This window comes from Manacus candei, unplaced genomic scaffold (genome assembly GCF_025592945.1).
Source record: "Manacus candei isolate 608988 ecotype Guabito, Panama unplaced genomic scaffold, ASM2559294v1 h1tg000062l, whole genome shotgun sequence".
Lineage (NCBI taxonomy): Eukaryota > Metazoa > Chordata > Aves > Passeriformes > Pipridae > Manacus > Manacus candei.
Window position 1 is genome coordinate 2,218,979 of NW_026138110.1, and position 14,961 is coordinate 2,233,939.

The 14,961-nt window shown below is 41.5% G+C and overlaps 1 long non-coding RNA gene across 1 annotated transcript in view; it reads left to right on the top strand.

The window, feature by feature from the left end:
- Positions 1–7,399, top strand: part of LOC127478834 (uncharacterized) — a 121,797-nt gene extending 114,398 nt beyond the window's left edge. Inside the window, exon 10 of the long non-coding RNA XR_007907375.1 lies at positions 6,971–7,399. This is a non-coding gene — a long non-coding RNA (uncharacterized LOC127478834). The remainder of the gene's footprint in view (positions 1–6,970) is intronic.
- Positions 7,400–14,961: the final 7,562 nt, after the last annotated feature.

Genomic DNA, 14,961 nt, shown 5'->3' on the forward strand with positions numbered 1-14,961 from the left:
CTTGAATTTTGTACTACCACCCAAAATGTCATGACCTGCATTGCTTGAGGTTTACAAGGAGGACTTGCATGATGGAGACTGGTTAGTCACCATCTGACCATAACCTGCACAATACTCTGCTTGCAGGGAGGACTGAAAATTGCAGTATAATAATTATTAAAATACATCATTGTAATGAGACGCTCTCTTCAAGATATACCTGTGTACAATCAATTCAATGCATTGTTAGGTTGACTGGCACTTGCATATCAATATCTAAATTAAATTCATCTAATTCTGACAAACATGCTGTGACTTCCTAGGACTTCAAGCATGTTTCTCTCCTCTCTAAAGGAAAGTAAGGGTTTAATTAAGCTGTGTCTGTAGGTAATTTTTGCCACCACCTAGTTAGTTGATTAGGGCCATGAAGACTATAACCTATTTTAAAGCCTCTCAGTTATCAGCTGATAGGTGTACAAGCTATTTTTATCCCCCATCAGGTCACCCAAAAGACTGTTGAAGTTTGAAGCTCTAATTTAAAACTACTGCCATATTTTTATAGGAAATTATACCTTGCCTTGATTGGGTTCAGAAGCTTGAATAACAGTGAAATGGAGCTGAAGACAGAGTGCCAATTTACAAACTAAACTCAAGTTTTACACATCAGTAAATCCCTGACCAAAGTGGATTATAATATAAAACCCTGACAGACACGTAGTTACAACAAAAGCAGTGAAATAAGGCAGTATTTTTATTATCAGTCCCAAAGCACTTCTCTCTCAGAAACATATTTCATCTCGCAGCCTCTCATTCCTGCTCAGATTGGTATTACCTTTTCTAGCTAGTGTTTTAAAATCAAATATTTGAGTTAGGGATATACAGAGCTTATTTAACTTCTCTGCTACCTTTTTCTTTCACCAGCAGTGAAAATTTGCAGCGCTGTGCTGTTTGCTGTGGGCCCTAGATGGGAGTTTTCAGCTTGCACAGTCACACTCTGTATGTTTACTATGCAAAACAGTTATAACAGTATGTGGGAATGAAAAGCCATAATTTTTGTGGAATTGAATGAATTGTACAAATTTTACTTCTGAATTGCTCTGGAAACTTGAAATTGTTACATAATTAAGAAAGTCATTCAGATGTCTTTCCAGCCTTTCATTTTCTGCCTTTGATGCATTTGCCACTGGGGTTTTTACGGAATATTCATCTTTCCATATGGTTTCATTTACATTTCTAACACAAGAGACCCAGTTTGCCATCGTGTGTAGCTCAGGTCTCAATTGTGGGTCACATCTGAGGAGGGGACATGCAGCAAATGAACAATTCCAGCACCTCTGTGGTCAGCCCCACTCAATAATTGCTGCAGTAGCTGCATTTTGCTGTACAGATGTTGGTAATTTGCTATTGAAAACCAGCGGTATCAAACTGTCAGAGTCAAGAAATGGCTTTAATTATTTCCTCCCTGGAGCAGCAACAGCCATTACTTGAGCACTGCCAAAGCTGGAATGCGTTTGTGAGGGTGATTTCTCAGCACATTCAGTGCAGGAAGCCTACCTGCACTTGCCAGCTCTTTGCTCCCTCGTCCTGGAAAAACTGGGCTGGATCATCCGGAGACCACCTCCGCCAACTTTCAGGATTTTCTCCAACCACTGAAGACTAACTTTTGGTTTTCTGCTTCACTGAGTCCTGAAAACAGAAAATAAATCAGACAGAAAGCCCTTGGAAATAGCAATACGGGAAAAATATTCTCTGGAAGAGAATAATTAAACAAAAATCTCAGAAGCTACAGAAAATTTGGTGGAAAACTGTACTGATAAAGAAGGTGAAGTCAGCAGGGCCACTGCAGCACTGCCCAGGTTATTATCCCTACTTGCAGCTATGGGCATAAATAAAACAATAGTCAAAACCACACAGCTTAAAAAAACATATAAAAATTCAAGAGCAGGTCAAAACATTTTTAACATTTTACAGCAATTTCAACATTATTCTCTGTCCTTCATCAAATAGATCCAAAACCCAGAAAAATTAAGAACTGATGTTAATGTGAACGTTTCCACAGGAACCTGCAAGGGGTTTTGGCTTGTGCTTCAAAAGAAAACAAAACCCCTCCAAAATAACTCCTGTGCAGTACCTCTGATTCCTCATTCCCATGCTGTATCCATTTGGGAAGACAATCTAAGCTCTGCACCTCCACAGGTTATCTTGTCTCTGAAGTGGGATAAGGTTTTTCTCCCTAAATAATTTGAGGGCTTTTTGTGCCTCTGATAGAAGATATTAAGAAGTGTTGATGTGAAGTTTTCCTGAAGTCCAGGGAAGTTTATCTCCCAGAAGAGCAGAGAATGACGAAGGTGTTCATGCAATAGCCATGGGATTGGTCAGCAATGAACTGCTCCTCCTTTGAGGTGCACACTTGGGCTATCTCTGCATAGGGAGATGGAGTGTGTTTTCCCACATGCTCCCACCTTCCCTTCTGCTGACTGCACATTCCAAACCAGTCCAACATCACAAGTGTGGCACTGAAGGGCTCTGGGTTGCTCTGGAAGGATGGAAGGCTGGGAGAAGCAAAACAGGGCTTATAAAAAAAGAAGGAACACACAAGGAAAACCAGTGTAATGAAATATGTTGGAGTCCCTTTGGAAATACTTGCCAACCTAAAAACCTAAAAGCCTTTAAGTCTGTAAGAACTCACCTCCAAGTTGTGCAGCACGATTGTTGATAATTTACCTAATGTTTTTAAGTGTATATAATAATTTATCTAATGTTTTTCAGTACCAGCAAGGAAGAGGTCAAAGAATGTTTAAACTACAGCCAAATTTACTTGATTTTTTAATTCCCTTTCTTTTTAGCTCAGCAATAACATTTAAAAATCTAGAGAAAAAAAACAAAACAAAACAGTTCCCACTTTAAAACAAGCAGCTCAGAAAAGAGAGAGGGAAAACAGGTTTTCTTTGCACCTACAGGTTCTGTTGAGTTTGTCCTAAAGAAATTATCCCAACCAAACCTGTGCATGAATATTTCTGTGTTACCACAGCAGCGATAACAAACACCATGTGTCAGTGGCAAAGGCTGGTGGCCATTAATGAAGGAGATTCCAACCCTGGTTAGGAGAGGCTGGTGATCAATAGCTGTTGGAGTTCTGCTGTTACCCTCTGTGACAGCCAGGAGCAGAAGTAACAAGAGCTGTGGTGCAGTGTCTCTGCAGGGGCAGGAATCGCTCCGGTTCCAAAGGCACGGCCTGTGTGTGGCACGTCTGTAACCACGACACTGATCTCTGTGCACAGAGTTTGGTGTCAGCCACAACTAACCCACAGCTGAAACCACTTTGGAGCTTTGTCGGGAACGACAAGATTTGATGAATGGAGACGAACGATTAAAATATTTCAGCCTTTCTAAGTCCTCACACGACGTGACGGCAAATAAGTGTTCAAAGAGATTTATTTTTGTTCTGAGCAGCTGGAGATCCAGAGCCTGCTGTTCCTAAGGGAGTCCCAGAGACCTACTTGATGATGGGAGTGTTTCACAGCTGGAAGAGACTCGATTGTTAAACAATGCCTTGAGCTGTAACATATTTTAGTGACCAGACTCCTAAAACCCGGAGGTCTCTAATTGCCTGCAGGCACCTTTGTTATCACTGGAAACCCTGAGCTCCCATCTTGTAACATGGGGCAGCGTCTCAAACACGGAATTCAACTACAAGGAAATGATTCCAGAAAACAAAGACCAACCCAAACCACCCCTTTGCACCCCATTTTTGTGCTGGCAGAGGGGCAGGAGGATGAACATCTTCCTTGCACAGGAAAACTGGTGTGAGAATTAATTTGTTTTCCTACCTACGGACAATATTTATTTACAAGGCAGTTACTCAATTACAAACATTTCCATTTTGAATCTGAATAGAAATTAAACCTGGGCAATGCCAGAGGAACATTTGTGAAGTCGTGATGACAAAAGTAGAGCTTTTCTCAAGTGTTTTATGAGCCACGTGCACATTTAAAAAACACTTTGAATCTCTCATCAAAGATTTAATTACAGGCTCTGTGGTGATCTGGATTACCAGGCCCTGATTATTTCTGCAAAACGTGCCACATTAACTTACACATGATGGAGTTGCAGATTTAAATGGCTTTAAAGTATTATAATTAAAATTAAATAACCATAAACAAAATTAATGAATAACATTTTCTGGTTCGTATCCCCAGTTTTTAGGGAATTTATTCACTAGCTGATTAGAATGCCAAAAGTAGTCGTTTTCCATCATGCAATCGGAATCAAACTACACAAAGTTCCAGTACTGCCTTGAAATAAAAAAAACCCTTATGAGTGCCTCACTTTTATAGAAGAAAAATACATTAATAACTTTTTTTAGAAGGCAAAGAAGCCCACTTCACTAAATGTGGCATCTTTCTAAAATTTCTCTAAAAATATTTCCTAAATTTCTTGTTTAGTTTGGTTTTAATTCTGTGGCAAGCCATTTTGGGGGATATTGTTCACATTAAATGCATTTGCCTGAAAAAGTATTATTCTGAAAATCTAATTTAATTCCTATTTCAAGCAGTCGGCGACAACAGTAAAATTAGTCTACATAAGAAATAGGTACAACTCCCTTGGAAAATTAATCTTTTTTAAGAGCCTTGTACCTAACTGCCACGTGATAAAACCTGTTGTGACACTTTGGGCCAAGGTGAAGCAGCATTTTATATGACAATAATGTGTTATTCTTACCTTGTTTTGACATGTTTTAGGGCTATGCATGTTTTTGGTTAGTAATTTTCAGTGAGCATCCTGCTGCCTTGCCTCAGCACCTTGTCACAAAACAATCCCAAGTTCTACTTTGACATTTTCTTCCCCAGAAATACAGATTATGTGGGATGTCTGACTTACTGTACAAAGACTAATTTGCTTATATAGTGCCAGTCGGTTCCCAGGCATCCATCACATTTTAAAGGCACAAAAATTGAATAGGTTTGAGTTACAAAAAATGCTAATAATGACAGTTTTGAAGCCATTAGTTCTCAAACTCCTGGCACTGTGCATGTTCATAGGTGAAAAGAACCTGAGGGAATATGGAGAAACTTCAGCTCCAAAGGTGGGTGAGACCAGTGTGTAAGAACTACCCAAGCAAAATAATCAAGAATCAAAAACCTTCCTGAGAGATTGACACAAAACTCTGCTCAAAACTGACTCCCCATCCTTTGCAAGCCCTCAACTTCCATAAGAATGAAAACCAAAAAAAGTCTTACCCTTTTGGAGATGGAGAAATGGGAGAGCTTCTATTCCCTGTGGGTGCCTCACTCCTGCAAGTTCCAGCAACTGCTGGTGTTCAGGTGGCTCTTCCCCTCAAGAGGTTAAGTGGAAATAGGTGTAGATGATGATGAATTTAATTACCACCTGAAGCTCAGGCAGGATCAGGCCTATAGGGAAGCAGATTTCAGTGTGTCCTCAGCTGTGGAATGAGAGACAGGTGCAAGCTAAAAAAAAAGCAGGCCTGTTCTAATCACTCCTCTTCAATGCAGCTGCTTTAACAAGAGCACAGAGGGGTTTTTTTGGACCACGCTTAGAAAATGGGAATTTCCATCTTTTTGTTCTTAAAGCACTGTGCAGAAAGGTCACTGGTGCTGGCAGTGGCTAATCTGTGACATCTGAGCAGCCCCTTAATGGGGTGAATTGCCTGTATAAATACCCCCAGCGGCACTCACAGCCCAGGATCCGCTCAGAAATGCTTTCATTCATTTCCTGTTACCGGCTTGCTCTTCCAGTGCCTCTGGATAACTTCCTGGCAGCTCAGTCAAACCCCATGTGCAGACTGGCATTTCCACAGTTGTGCCTTTGATTTGCAAGCCAGCACTTGGTGCCTTCTATTGATCACATTCACCCACCTTCCTCAGCAGGAGCCACCTGGAGACCCTTCCTGGTGCAATCTGGACCGACCCCAGGAGACCAGCAGTGGCATTAGTGCCTCCTGTCCACCATCTGCTCACTGTTCCCTTTGTATTTACCAGCCCATGGAGTCCTCACCGTGTGTGGAAGGACTCCGTGCCCTTCCTCCTCTGGATGATACAAATATGTTGCTCCCTCACTTCCCAGGGTACATTTATGGCTCTTCACTCTTAAAGGATTTGCTGTTCAGTAGCATTTGAATGACCAACAAATATTGATGCCAAAAAACCTTGAAATTGGAGCATTGTTTGGTAATTCAGCTTTAAATACAGTTGTCACACACGTGGGATTTATAGTCACAAGATTCCTTTACTAAAGGCAGTTGAAGAAAGAGGTGTTTGAGCAGCAGAACCCAAAATTCACGTGGCAAACCTCAGAGTAGGGTCTTTTTTCCCACAAGGCTGTAATACCAGGATTATGAGCTCAGTTTTCCTGACACCTACAAGAGTTCTGATGAAGTGTAACTAAACTCATTGACCCCCTTGATGGAGAACATGTACTGCCCTCAGGAGAGAGAGCCCAGAGCCGGCAAGTGATGCAGCTTTTGTATCCCTCTGTATAGCTGAGGCTGTACTTCAATCCAGGGAAAATCCTGGTAGCTCGAAGGCAGAGGGAAGGAGATGCTCTTGGGGCTTCTCTCCCGAGTCCCAGTGCCCACCCCCAGGTAGGTCAGCGGAGGTGGAGCAGAGGCAGGGCCCCGAGTGGGTGGTCTAGGCACTGTCCTTCCTCCCCCTCTGCTTCCTGGCTGTCAGTTCAACATCAGTGCACTAGACGAGTCAGTGACAGAGGCAGGGCTAAGAGGGCAAAAAGGAAAATACAGCATTTTATGCCACATTTTGGACCATATAGCGATGGTGTGGAGGTGGAAAAGCGTTCATGGCCCAACCTGCCTGTACTCCATCTGTTTGCAACAAGATTCTTAGTCCCTGTTGTAAGCAGAAGGAAAAGGGATGGGTTGTTGGTTTTTTTTTTTTTATTGCACATTCGTGAAGATTTTGAAAGGAGGAAACCAAGCAAGCCAAAATTAAATGTAATTTTCTCTTTTTCCCTATAGACTTGGTCTGGATGGATGCCAAACCACATTTTGGAGGGGTGAGAAAGGCCCAACATCTGCTTCTGGTGTAACTGTTTGTATCTTCACTCTAAGAAAATTAGGTTTGAAATAATCTCAAATTGTCTGACACCTGTATCCTATTAGAAGTGACACATGGAAACACCTTCAGCGCACTGAATTTAGCACCGTGTCAACAGTTTAAAGTTAGCAGGGGAAAGAAAGGGTAAAACTCATTGCTTCCCAGCTCCTGCTGACACAGAGCTTGTGTCATTGCACGGGATCACAGGGCAAGATCGATCCATAATGGAATGGGCTTTGAACCAGGAATTGTAATATGGGCTGTGTCCCTGGCTCTACTGCAATTACATTCAGTGTGCACCTCAAGGTGACTGGAGGATTTTGAGCTCAGTGCAGGCTCACCTGAGGGCTGGGTGCCAGCACCTGGGACACGGACACAGCAAGTCCAGAGACGTTTTTTCCTCAAGTTCAGCTCAAGTAACTTGTAGCTTATGGGACTAGTGAGCAGGTCACATTTGTCCCAAGAAAGGGAGACAAATTCCTGCAAGAGAAGACAAATCCTGCCTGGCACAGAGGTTTATTGGGTTTTAGAGAAAAACCAAAAGAATTCTGAAGCCACACAACTGGTTTTGCTGCATTGCCTATGCAGGCGTTGAAAGGATTGATTTTAAACTCTCTTCCCAAACCTAAGTAACCTCCCACTTGCAAATTCCTCACTTTTAGGAACAGATCTGGTTGCCTTTTCCCAGATAACATACTGACAATAAGACCCAAGTTATTCTGAGAAGGACATTTGTTAAAGTTCATAAAACTTTATGACTTCTATAAAATTTATACTACCTAAAAATACACTATCCATTACAAAGACAAATGTCTACCCATTCATTTTTAAGCATGTTCCTTTGAGAACTTCTGAGAGACTGTTTTTTAATGTTAGTCTGAGAGTAAGGGAAACTGTTTACTTTTTAAAGAGTATTGTTTTTCAGCAGATCTGCATCTTCAAGGAGCAATGTCTGGAGTCAAGGAAACAGGACACACTGAATTTTAACATGAATTAGGGCATAGTAATGAAAAATATGCTAAAAATAGGAAAATGGCAATAATGGAAAGGCAGACCAGTGACACTGATCCATTTTCTACAGAGCAGAAAGCAAGCAGGACCCTGTAGCAAGAAAGAGTGTCAAGTACAAGTTTAGGCTTTCTTTAACCCCAGGACAACCAAATGAACTTCCTAAATAGTGTGGCACTAGTGACACTAAAGAAAGGATAATACATAATATTTTACGTGCACCCATAAGCTGAAAAATACGATGGAAAACTTGCAGCACAATGAAATCTGTTTGAGGTGGAATTTATTATAAGGGCATTTTAGAGAAATTTCAAGCCTACTTATATTTGTTATTAATATAAAGTGGAATCCCTTCTAATTTACTGGTCAAACAAGACATACACTGCTAAGGTCAAAGTCTCCTAAAATGTTTTAAAACCTAGTATTGACCATTTTCTTACCTTGTGCATGAAAACTGCCTTATAACTTCATCTGTAGATGGCCCCAATGCATAAAAACACAACAGAGAAGAAGAATTTCTGTCCAGTTGAAACAAGTTTCCTTCCATTGGTACCATTTAATGCTTTCTGATTTATGGAAATGTTATTCAGTTCATCTTCCTAAAAATTCACTGGATTGGAAAAGTAAAAGGGTTGTTCACATTATACTTTCAGTGGAAAATGTTTATGACAATATGATTATGGAGAAAAGTGCAAGCAGACCAAAAACATCATAATACATAAACGGGCATTTTCAACGCTATCGATCTGACTGGTTTGTTCTGATTTGCTTTCTGAAAGGTTCAAATTAAAACAACTGATCCTATTCACTGACTCAGGAAACTCCTGGTGTTGCTCAGGGCAATGCAAGTTGAATCCCAGTTGGGCTGGAATGAGTTGGTTCCCAGAGCTCATGTGGAGACTGAGCAGCTCTGCCAGCCCAGCGCGTGCTCAGTGTTCTCAGAACACGCTCAGCGAGCGTTTGTCTGGCAGAAGTTACTCAGCAATTCTGAGCAGCTTGACCACAGTGTGTTATCACCAACAGAGATTTTTCTCCACTGAACATGCAAATGCAACTTTTTCTGAGAAAATGTGGTCGTGTTGCTTTCAGACACAATTTGAGGGCAGATCGCTCATATGCTGACAATATGAGCAAATATTGATGTTGGTGTTGTTTGGAGAGCAGCCCCATAACATGCTGCATCTATCAAACAATTACCTTGTCAGTAGCTCTTTAAAGTCTGGAAACATGGATGTGCACAAGCAGCTCTGTTGATCCATGTCATTCCCCACACCAATAACTTGCAGCTGGAAACCAACAACCTAATTTGTACCTTCTTGGGCTATGAGATGTTCTGACAATTTATTGTGCACAGGAAATCCAGACTTTGGAAAATAGTTTTTGCTGATTCTCTGTGCTGCTGGTAGATTTTTATTGCACTCTAAGCCAGGGATTGCATCGCTTAGCCCATAATGATGAAATTATTCTGAATTTGGTTATTGGTTTGTGCTGAAGCAGGACTGAACTTCAGTTCAGTACGTATTATTCCTGACATAGAAGGGCTAGTTTTTTATTATGGTCATATAGAAAATCTTCCTCATACTCACCACAGTGAAGTAATTAAATAGATGAGCAAGGGAAATCCATTGGTTACATGGAACTTATTCCTTCACTTCTATTCTCGCTTTTTTTAAATGACAGCTGTTTGGAACAAGATCCTGCTCCTCAGTAACAAAACAGCCAACGTTAACTTGTCACTCTAGTAGGAAAAACAACAGCCAAAATGCTGGGAACCACATCATGTCATTTGCTCTGTTATGGAGTGTTTGCACAGCAACTGTGAAGTTGCCACTTCTTACAGCTTTTGAGGATTTATGAAGAAAACCCTCACTAGTGACTTGTCCAAATTTTGATAACAGAAAGAACAGCAGACTTAAGGGGGCATTATCTTATTTTTACAAGAGTGTAAAGGAACACAGACCCAGGGCTCTGTCAGTCCTAATAACAGTGGGGGTTTCCAGTGTTGCTAAATTCACTAAATTGAGTTTAGATGTGCTTTCCAATTGAAGCAGTTACAAACTGCTCCAGAGCCATCCCTGCCTGCAGCAGCTTGTTGGATAGTACCTGGAGATAATGGATTGACACTGTTACTGACTTGGCCAAGAGCTCAAGGTCATTCCCCCTCCCCGTGCCAGTGATGTACAGCAGTGCTCGGCTCCTCTGATGGGCTCATCCTTCTCAGAGGCACTGACCAATGTGAGCAGCTGCCTGAGGGGCTGTTTGATCTTCCCACTGCTTTGCAGGCAACACCACACTGCTCAGGGGGGAAAAAAAAGAACAAAAAGGAAAAAGCCCACTGTTAGAAAAGATTTCTCAGCAAACATATCCGAGCCGTGCCTGACCTCCGTATCTTCGCTTGTTCCCCAAAGGCAGTACATGTAAGATATTTCCTGTCTTTCATGTTACTGACTGGAATGCATCATGAAGCCCAAATTTGCAACCTGCTGTCTGTTTTAGTCATTAAGCATGACTTTCTTTGTCTCCTGATGTGAGCTTAGGTGAACTGCTCACTGTTGTAATGCACAATTTTTTCAATATTCCCCCCCTCTCCTAGACAAATAAAACAAAAAAACCCAGCCAGGCCAAAAGCTGAAATTCAGTCATCAGCTGAGGCTGCTGTGTCTTAAACTATCTTATTCCCACATCAGCACATCCCACCCTGCTCTAGACCACCAAAACATTAGTCACAGCAGCCTCCACCTGTTATTCAGGGGCCAAAATTCAAAAGTTAATGAACAACCATTAAAAGCAGCCACTAGATTTCAAAAGAGCTTATCTGACAACCTGAAAGGTGGAGTTCACTGGCTGCAGCTTGGTGCTACATTCACTCATCTGTCAGTAACATCAAGCATTGGGATCTTTATACTATTTTTTACAATTACATCTACTCTGCAGAGACACACCATAAGGTATTCAACTACTCTTTGCCAGCTGCTGTATCTTGGAATACTATTCACAAAACAAACAGTTACTTGGTATTTCAACCTCTGACCATCTTGAAAATCAACTGAAGACAACTTAGAAGGACAATAAAATACACACAGCATGTAAAATGCAGGTCTGCTGTGTTTTGATGCCCACAAGTGGCACACAAGCACTGGTTATGACTTTGCTCCACTAATATTATATATATATATTTTCAATATATGCATTTAAAATAAAAGAAACTCTTAAATCCTTGACTGTATTTATACTAAGCCTTCTGTATGAGAGAAAAGACCTAAAGGTGCACATGACAAACTGATACCTGATTTGAAAACCAGGTTGGCGAGAGGGATCTCAGTCTGACAAAAAGTGACCTGTGGGGCTGCTCTGCCACTCCAATAATGAATGTTTATTCCATGAGGAGCAAAAAATTTGATTTCCTGCTTATTTTTGCCCTTTGTCCTGTAAGTCTCCTTCCAGTGCCATAAGCTGGGCCATCTGCTGTTCCCCTGCGTGGGAATGTGTGGCTGGATCCCTGCAGTAGTCAGTGTGGAGCTGGAGCCACGGGCCGGCCCAGCAGCTGCTGTCAAACCCACGAGGTAACTGATGGCTTCTGATGGTGTTTCTGTCAGTGCAGCTACAACAGGAATCCCTTCCTTCTGTCCAGCTCCCAGTGCTCCTAGACCTCATAGGCAATTAAGGTGATTAAGTCCCACCTTAACTGGAATGGCTGAGGCCTTCCCAAGGTTGTGGTTGGCTGGGTTAGGAGCAGCCCATTGCTCTCAGCACAAACACCCAAACCCTCCCAACCGGCATGAACAAAGCTGCATGAACAATTCAGCAGCTATTTTGTAAATTATGAAGTTGCTTTTTTCTTGTATAGTAATTTGGCATCAGTCACTGCAAGAAAGGTCCTAAAGAACCTAAAGGTCACCTCATCTGTTTATCTGCAAACACAGTTGTGTCATCAATCCACATCCCTCCTCTGAGTCAGGCTTTGTTGGTTTTAATGGTTTGGAATATCAAGACAGAAAACTGATAGACTACCTGCCAGTTTTCTAGTTTAGTTAAAAATGTTGGTCCTAAGGGAGAGAAAACACTGAATTTAGTTCTATAACAGCATGAGTTTCAGTCGTTCCCCTTTAGGAAAAGTTGCAGGATCCCAGACATGAGTCACCTCTTTGGAAGAAAAGGGTGGAATATTACAAATATTTTTGCCCAGGGCCTTCACCAGGAGGTGGGAGGATTAATGGAAAGTGTCTGGTCATGCCATGCATCTCCCAGGCTCACCATTTCCAGCCTTGCCCATTTGTTTAAGAAGCTGTGAGTTCTGGTGGAATAGGAATGCTCAGGCAGTTTATACTGTCGTGTTCCCAGTTGCAAATAACACTGTGCAGTTCAGTTCAGCTGTAGACCATGGGCTGATAGCCTAAATTATTATGTTGGGAATTACTTTTCCTATAGCTCAAAGTAATTGATTGACTCTCATTACCTGCTTTAGTTCTGGATTTTCTCATGAGTTTTAAACAGATCCTAAACAGATCATTTTGGTGAAGCTTTCATAGTGAGGATTATAAACATCTCTAAAGCAAGATCCTTGTTAGGAGGCATTTTCCTCTAGTTCAGTCTATTAAATATGTCTGAAAACAACCAACAGAACAGTAAGATCTTCTTGACTGACAAGCAGAAATTATTTACTTGCTTAATGGTTCATGGAAACTTGTTTTCCCAGCAGTCACGAGAGTTAATTATAAAGCCTTGTATCAGGTTAATAAAACCCAAAAAAACCCACATCCTCAAAACTTCAGACTATATGGCAAATCACTGTCGCAGAGTGACAGAGATGTAAATACAAACCTATGTATTTTGAGGGAACTTGGAGCCAATCTTCTATAAATTGCCTAAATTACTCAGTGCCCACAGACCAAAGCCAACTGAATAAAGGAAAAAGTGCTCCTTGTTTTCATCGTTGAAAGAAATATGACTGGGCTGAGAGGAAAACAAGACTGGCACGTTAAATATCACTGTTGGGAAAAGGACTACTGGTCTGATTGCAACTCCCATGGGATTCTGTCAACTGCCTGCAACCATGAGATTGGCACTGCTTAAATTCCCAGCTTTCCAGAAGGATGAAGCTCACTCCCTATTCATCTTTGCCACCATCTGAAGAATTAAGAGAGTGGCTGGTGATGAAGAGCTAATCAATCATGTTTCCAGTGACAAGCATGGCTGTTATAAAACAGATACTCTTACAGCACAGGGGAACCTCCCCCACGCTTTTTCTTTCTTCATTAAACACTTGTTGAACATTCAGCTCAGGTCCCCTGAAAACATGTCTAGAGAAGTGCTGATCCCAGAATTAAATCCCTTTCAGGGACATGCAATACAAGTTGCCCGTAACATGCCACTTGCAGGTATGGATCTACATGTACTGCTGTTCTCACAGCTGAGGTCATGCAGTAATTCTTAAAGAAAGGCTTTGAGAAGTGTTCAGGGACATCCAGCTGTCTAGAAAAACAGCTAACAGAGATATTTACCTTTGATTTAGTCAATATTTGGTTCATCTGAATATTTGCTCTTTATGGTGGAATGGCTGAGGACAGGGAGCAATTAGGAAATTTCTGGACCAAGGTCAGCTCAGGCACAGTCAGTATGAAATGACTGTCAAAGATAACATTCAAAGTTTTCCAGGGGACTAAGGAAAGACTGTGGAAGGAAGGAATGTGGGCTGAAAAAAATAGGAAGGCTTCAAAAACCAGGGAGTTTGAACTGACACACAAACTCTTGTCCTGGAAACAATGAAGTCTCTAGGCAAGAGGACCAAAGAAAATGAGTCTCTAAACGTTAAAGCCAAATTATTCTCCCTTGTGTGGAGAAAGAGAATCAGAGGTCTAGAGTAAATACTTGAGTCATCTGATCCACATGCTATAGCCACAACTCATTAGGTATCTGCTAATTACAGCTTTGAAAGATGCCATGGAGTGACACAAGGCAGCCCTAGATGTATTTAGTTAGTTTTACAACTGAGGAGCCTAAGAAACCCTTGGGTTCTTTCCTACAGTCAACAGCTTCAACAAAGAGCCTCTACATTAATTGCAACCACGTCTTGTCTATTTTTATATATGAGAAACACTCCAATCCTTTACAAAAGCCATAAAACAGCCATTATCATTTAGGGATGCTATTAATCAAGGCATTCTCGAGTGTTTCCCTTCTCAGCTCCCTTGCCTAGATTGCAGCCCAACAGCTCGTTGGTGTTTAACTAGAAGCAGTGTGGCCATGGGCAGCCCCTGCAGAGAGCTCAGTGTTTTGATTTCCCTGCAGGAAACACTGAGCTGTGCTCCCTCCTGCAAAGGGGAGACCCTCAAGTGTCTGCGGGCAATCCCAGCACCGAGAATGTCAAAAAGGATTGAAAATTCCTACTTTGTTCTGAAAGTACCCTTCATATTGTTGCTTCTCTCTTCCACTCCTGGAAAACCAGTGCAACAAGCAGAAAAGAAGCTGAATTCTCTTTGCACTACCCCAAACAGGTTATTTCTGGGATCCTGGAATACTCAACTGAAGATTAAGAAAAGCTTTCTAACATGAAGGGCAAGTGGTTGCCTAATGAAGCTGAAGGGTTGTCATTATTGGAGATATTTAAGGACAGTTCAGACAAGCCTCTGTTAGGAACATTAGTGTAAATATTCTTCTCTGGGGCAGGAGTATGGATTAAATGATATCCTACGATCCTTTCTGACTGCCTGACTCTACAACTCACCAGCCTACCCACCCTGCATCTTAACAGTTTTCTGCATCATTTTTAAACTTGCAACCCCTGAAGAAGACTGAAATCTCAGTTACTTAGTAATAAAAAATGAAAAATAAAAATCCCCTAAAATAAATGGGATTGTTATCTGATAGAGAAGTAAAAAATGAGGCTGAAGAAACACATGATGAA